Raw genomic sequence first — 7,814 nt, 5'->3', positions numbered from 1 at the left:
ATACTTACGGATCTTCACACCTTTTATACAATACTCTTTTCAGAAAATATCAGATTTTCTGGTGGTTTTCAAAACAATACAAAACATTATATTTCAAACATTACTTATGAACTCACCAACATTTCATATGTTGACGTTTTTCAAAATGCTTGTATTCTCAGGTAACAGGTAAATCGAAGGGAAAAATGTACTCAGTTATATCTTGTTGTTTGTTTAACTAGTATCAAACAATCTACTTTTTGGGAATGTAATGTTTTGAAACAATGTACTAAATGTAAACACTACCAGTTGTACTATTCCAATGCATGGTGATGAATGATGTTATGTTTCACGTATATTAACTGTGATGGTATTCAATTGAGTCACAATAGCCCTCGGACGTTTCCGCCGTCTGGTTCGGGGGTGTGACAGGTTGGTATCAGAGCTTTGTTTATAGTGAACTAGCATATCTAACCACACATTGATATGCAACTATAAACCAAAAGAGGGACTAACACAACTCTGAACAAAACAAGTAAAACACAACAATAAAACACCCTTGCTTGCATTAGGAATAAGAATATAACGCCAAACCAAACAAGATAATGCTAGTATCCCGGTTAATTCAGGACTGTTCTTAGTGGTATCAAGGAGTGGATGTAGCCTGATCAACTACATTCTCTCCAAAGTATAACTAACACACGTTATGATGAGATCGTGATAGCTAGGGAACCTAAAACTATACCCCTTTAGCACCAAAAGAGAACGCTTGTTTAGTCTATGCAATAGTGGTAGAAGTGTTTAAGTTCGTACCACACACCTAGTTAGTAGGATCACAACCTCACAGAAACCATGTACACTCAACATCTTTCCGTTTCATGACAGAAAGATGCCTCGCCGACCTACTCGCGGAAACCCTGGACCAACCCCACCCGAAGCTGACTCCACTGCATTCCAGGCGGCCGTATCTGTTGCGGTCACCGCAGCTATGGCACAAATTCACCAAGGGAACAACGGAGGAGGCAATGGGCAAGGGGCCGGGAGTTCGAACAACGGAATGAATCAAGGACCGACCAAAACGTGTACCTACAAGGACTTCGCAAACGCCAAACCACGAACCTTTAACGGTACTGGAGGAGTGATCACCCTAAAGCGATGGATCGAGAAGGTGGAATCGGTATTCGAGATATGCGATTGTCCCGAGGGGATGAAGGTGAAGTTTGCAGCTTTCACTTTTATTGATCAAGCGCTCACCTGGTGGAACGGACACATGGAAGCCATGACACTTCCTGTAGCCAACTCCATGCCGTGGATAGAAATGAAAGAAATGCTGATGGCTGAGTACTGCCCTCGTGGTGAGATTCAGAAAATGGAACAAGAACTGTGGAACCTCACTGTACGGAATGCGGATATCGATGCCTACATAGAAAGATTTAGTGAACTATCTCTGTTATGTCCGGGCATGATCACCTCGGAAGGAAAGAAGATCGAGCGATTCATCTGGGGACTAACCTCTCCGATCCAAGGAAACATGATAGCTGCAGATCCCGAAACTTTCGACAATGCTAAGAGATTGGCGAAGAAATTGTACGACCACAACAACAAGAAGGGTGAGAGGCCAGCGGAGACTGAGGCCAAGATGGAAAGTGATGGCAAGAAGGGGAAGAACAACAAAAGAAAGGGGCGTCAAGGCTATGAGACTTCCAAGAAGCAGCAGGCAGTGGCGATCAATGTTGCCACCGCGCAAGTTCCAGCTACACCACATGCTCCAGCCTCAGCTGCTCCAAATGCTCCTAGACCTTATTCCGGTAATCTTCCCAAGTGCAACAAGTGCGGTTTCCATCATAATGGAGAATGCAAGGAGCTGCAGTGCACCAATTGCAATCGGAAGGGACACACTGCAAGGTACTGCAGGGCTTACCCTCTTCAGAATCAACAACAGGGAAGCAACAACAACAACAACCGCAACAACAACAACATCAATGCTGGCGGCAACAATGCAGGACCTAGCCACGCCTGCTATGGTTGTGGAAGGACTGGGCATTTCCGTCGAAACTGCCCCTACAACAACAATCCCGGAAATGGAGGAATCGGAAGAGTGCTGACTATGGGTCAGGGGGAAGCAATTCAGGATCCCGTTGTTGTTACCGGTACGTTTCCCCTAAACTACACATATGCATACATCCTATTTGACACCGGAGCGGAGCGATGTTTTATGAGCAATAAGTTTAAGCATTTGTTAAGACAACAACCCCAGAAGCTCAATGAAACCTTTACGGTGGAAATGGCCAATGGGAAAACCGAATCCACTGGGGAAATCTACATCGGATGTACCCTAACTCTAAATCAACACATCTTTCAAATAGACTTGATGCCTGTTTCCATTAGGAGTTTCGATGTGATTATTGGCATGGACTGGTTAAGCCCCCACCATGCTGTAATTATGTGTCACGAGAAGGTCGTTCGCCTTCATCTTCCCAATCATGAAACCCTAGTTTTTTACAGAGACAAACCTAGCACAAACCTCCGCATCATCTCGTGCGTCCAGGCACAAAAATATCTACGAAAGAAAGATTTGACATTTCTGGCTCACATAGTGGATAAAACCAAGGAAGAGACTAACATTCGGGATATTCCAGTAGCACGTGAATTCCCAGACGTATTTCCTGAAGATCTTCCTGGAGTACCCCCAGAGAGACAAGTGGAGTTCCGAATTGACCTCGTTCCAGGAGCAACCCCTCTCGCTAAATCGCCTTACCGGGTAGCTCCTGCAGAAATGCAGGAATTGTCCAGTCAACTCAGCGAACTCCTAGGTAAGGGATTCATCCGACCTAGTTACTCGCCGTGGGGAGCTCCGGTCCTATTTGTCAAAAAGAAGGAAGAATCTTTTAGGATGTGCATCGATTACAGAGAGTTAAATAAACTCATTGTCAAAAATCGCTATCCACTCCTACGAATCGACGATCTATTTGACCAGCTCCAAGGAGCTAGTTACTTTTCTAAGATAGATCTACGGTCCGGATACCATCAACTCAAAGTCCGGGAAGAGGATATTCCAAAAACCGCTTTCCGAACTCGTTACGGACATTATGAATTTTTCGTAATGCCCTTTGGTCTAACAAATGCCCCTGCCGCATTTATGGATCTGATGAACCGAATCTGTCGACAATTCCTCGACAACTTTGTCATTGTCTTCATTGATGACATTCTCGTCTATTCCCGAAGCAAGGAAGAGCATGGTCAACATCTCCGACAAATTCTAGAAACTCTGCGATCGGAAAAGCTGTACGCAAAACTCTCCAAGTGTGAGTTCTGGCTCCGTAGTGTGAATTTCCTAGGTCATGTTGTTAGCCAAGATGGAATTCTTGTGGATCCCTCTAAGGTCAAAGCTGTCGAAGGATGGGCAGTCCCGAAAACACCCACGGAAATCCACCAATTTTTAGGTATAGCAGGCTACTATAGGAGATTCATTCAAGACTTCTCCAAGATCGCCAAGCCACTTACCTCACTTACACAAAAGGGCGTACCATTCAAATCGACGGACAAACAAGAAGTTGCATTTCGAACCCTGAAACAAGCTCTCTGTAGTGCCCCGGTACTATCTCTACCGGAGGGAACGGAAGATTTAGTGGTTTACTGTGATGCGTCAAATCAGGGTTTAGGTTGCGTTCTCATGCAGCGTGGAAGAGTGATAGCTTACGCATACCGCCAACTAAAGACGCACGAAGTGAATTATACAACCCATGATCTGGAATTGGGAGCCGTGGTCTTTGCTTAGAAGATTTGGAGGCATTACCTTTATGGTACGAAGTGCACCATCTTCACTAACCACAAAAGTCTCCAGCATATCTTGAATCAAAAAGAGCTGAATATGAGGCAACGAAGATGGGTCGAATTATTAAACGATTACGAGTGTGAAATCAAGTACCACCCGGGCAAGGCCAACATGGTAGCGGATGCATTGAGCCGGAAGGAGTACTCTAATTGTTGTGTGAAAACTCTCTCAATAACCATCCAATCCCACTTAACCACTCAGATTGGGGTAGCCCAGTCGGAGGCCATGAAGACGGAAAACAGAGCAAGAGAAGCATTACACGGAACGGAGAAGAATCTAGAGGTAAAAGATGATGGAGTATACTACTTCATGAACCGTATTTGGGTCCCTAAACTCAGAGGATTTAGGGAGGTAGTCATGAATGAAGCTCACAAGACACGATACTCGATCCATACCGGCTCAGACAAGATGTATTTGGATATTAAACAACACTATTGGTGGTCTAACATGAAGGCGGAGATTGCCACCTATGTTGGTAAGTGCCTTACTTGTGCTAAGGTAAAGGTGGAGTACCAGAAGCCCTCAGGATTATTACAGCAACCGGTAATCCCTGAGTGAAAATGGGAAGGGATTTCTATGGATTTCGTGACCAAGCTATCCAAGACGTCGGATGGACTAGACACCATATGGGTAATAGTCGACCGACTGACGAAATCTGCCCATTTCCTGCCAATAAAAGAATCCTACAAGATGGAGAGACTGACACGTTTATACATTCGAGAAATCGTGAGACTTCACGGAGTACCAGTGTCTATCATCTCGGATAGAGACAGTAGGTTCACTTCACGATTTTGGCAATCACTCCAGAAAGCACTTGGAACCCATCTCGACATGAGCACCGCTTACCACCCACAAACGAATGGTCAAAGCGAACGAACCATCCATACGCTCGCAGACATGCTTCGCGCATGTGTGATAGACGTTTGGAAGTCTTGGGATACCCACTTACCTTTAGTCGAATTCTCGTATAACAACAGTTATCACTCGAGCATCAAGGTCGCTCCTTTCGTAGCACTATACAGACGTAAGTGTAGATCACCGTTATGTTGGGCTGAGGTGGGCGACACCCAGCTAGCAAAAACACTCGCATCAGACAAGACGCTAACGGGAACGGAGATCATTCATGAAACCACGGAAAAGATCGTTTAAATCATAGCTCGATTACAAGCATCACGCGACCGACAAAAGAGCTACGCCGATAAACGGCGAAAGCCCAGAGAATTCCAGGTCGGGGATCGAGTACTGTTAAAAGTCTCACCTTGGAAAGGAGTCATTCGTTTACTTTATGATAGCAAAATCTCAATCAGATACACCATACAAGCATTACAAATAGTCAACAAGCAATTGGAAACCCCAGAAGTTCTTGTTTAGGTCCATTTTGGACTAGGACTTCCTTATTGGGCCCAATGGACCAATAAGCTTCCAATTTGACTATCTTGGGCTTAGAACCCTTAAATGGGATCTAATTGGACCCACTTTCATTTATTTCAATAATTTGGGCCATATTGGGCCTAGAATGAAATAAATCAAATATTATGAACTATTTTGGACCATAATTAACCTAATCTAACCTAATAAAGCATAAAAATCACATTTATATTTTTATAGGACCCACAATCATCCAACCTAACTATAATATGGGCTTAGGAGCAAAAAGCCAAAACCTCCTCTCACTCTCCCCATTCTCGGCCCAAGCCCAAGAGAAAGAGAGTTGACTTTGTGAGTGTCACCTCACCATTACTCAAGGGACTTCCATGCAAGGAGACTCAAACATCCATGCACTCACATACTTCCATGATTAGCTAACTCTTTTTCTCTCACTCTTTCTTCTTGCTCTCGGCCGAACTCAAGCACACACACACACATTTCACTCATTTTTCTCTCAAGAAACTCTCCTTTCTCCTTCAAAAAATTCGAAATCTAAGAAGCTTTCAAGAGGATATCTCCACAAATTCTTCACCTAAGGTAACATCAAGTTTGGATCTATGATTTAGGAACTTTGTTTTATCAAAATCTCCTTCTAATCCATATAAAAATCTTGATCACTCTCCTAGAAACTCTCTAAGTTTGAGATCTTCCAAGGAGAGGTACTAAGGCCAAATTTTCTTCTCACTTCTTCTAAAAGCCGAAATCATAACCAAAGGTGAGCTTCATACCTCCTATTATTCGGTTTTATAAGTTTTGGGGGGGGGGGGATACAAGCAAATGTGTAGATCTATGAGTATATGTATGCTTTGTGTGATTTCTATGTGTATGTATATGTTCTCATGTGATTGTGGTGTTGGATCTAGTAAAAAAGTCCTTAAAACCGAGAATTACATTAAGTTGTATGAAACTAGTATAAATTATATTATTACATACAAATCATTCTATAAAAATAACCAAGTTGGTTAATATGAACATCTTTGGGTTAAAAACCCATTTTTCGACTCAAAATGCTAAAAATATAAAATTAAAGGGCCCAAAATGACAATATACGAATTTTGATGGTTGAAATGAGTCAAAATAGTTTCAACAATGTATTTTCTGGAAATATACTCTTTTGAGGGATTAAAAGGTGAAATTTTAAGTATAATGGGCCAAAAATGAACATTTCGGCCCAATAAGGCCCAATATGCGAGATTTTCAAAGTAGAGGGGCTGAAACTGTACTTTTCTATAAAACAGGGGACTACTAGTGCTCCAAGTTCATTTCAAGGGTTAAAAATGCTTTCCACATATAAAAAAGGACCAAAGATGCAAAAAATTTGTATTGTGGGACAAAAGTGTAAAAAATTGCGAAAAATGAGGTTTCAGCCGAGAAAACTTCATTTTAAGGGGCTAAAACTGTTTTTCAAATAAATTTGAGCTGAAAAATACCTTTTCTACAAGTTTTGATACTAAAGTGTCAAGAAAAAATGGTTTAAGGACTAAAATGGAAATTCTATTATACAAAGGGCCAAAATGGTAATTTATCCAAAAGAAAGGGGTTGCAAAAAGAAAAATTCTAGTGTTTTTAAACAATAACTCTGTTATGATAAAATACTAGTACCACGACTACCGGCGAAATATAATACACCTTCAACACCAAAATCGTTACCAAACGAACTGACTCGGTCTCGAATCAACAACGAATCCGAAATTAATAACACGACGATACTTCAATACACGCACGGAAATTTCGGGAAGTCAATACATACGCGGGAATACAGCAGACGTCGATACACCATCTTTGGGCCTGCAAGTTTCAAATCGTGCTTGTTGGGCCTAGCTAGCCTAATGACATGAACTTTAGGCCCGAAGGAAACTCGCTTACATGTTGTTGGGTCTTATATGACCTAATTCCGTGTAAAAGGACTTTCAATGGCTTCTGTGTTGTTGGGCCCCAAGGGTCCTTTGGTACTGCTAGTAAAGTCTAGAATTCACAAATGCGGGGCGGGCCAAGGGCCCTTCGCATTCACGATAGCCTTGAACGACTTATGGAAATATCGGGGGCTTCGCACCCTCTTTTCTCCTCGGTTGTGGGGCTATGAGAAGTCAGGGTGGTTGGACTAAGAGAATAGTACGGACGATGCCTAAGGGATCATTTGTATAGTTGTAAACTACTCGTTTTCATTAATGCGTGTTTATAACAATTCACAACCCATAATTAATCCGATGTCACCTGGAATTATCGAATACACACGTCGCAACGGTATAACAACCATATAAAATGCGTAATTCAAAGTATTAGGAAAACATCGGGTTTTCCTAGGGTTTTCAATTCATACACCTACGAGATGCATACCAAGTATAACAATTCTTTTTACATTTTGTGACATCCCCATTTTCACGGCCAGAAAAGACCGATTTGTTTATGCTTTGTTTTATAAAATCAGAGTAATCTTTTAAAGAAAACGGTTGCGGAGTTTGTTCCCAAAACAAGATATGATAATAACTTATCAAAACATTTCTCAAAGAGAATGTATTTTCATTTAATAATAAAACCTCGGGATGTCATGTTCCGATACAGACATATAAGC

The sequence above is a fragment of the Lactuca saligna genome, chromosome 5 (genome assembly GCF_052625555.1).
Source record: "Lactuca saligna cultivar CGN05327 chromosome 5, ASM5262555v1, whole genome shotgun sequence".
Lineage (NCBI taxonomy): Eukaryota > Viridiplantae > Streptophyta > Magnoliopsida > Asterales > Asteraceae > Lactuca > Lactuca saligna.
Note: the sequence above shows the minus strand (reverse complement) of the source record.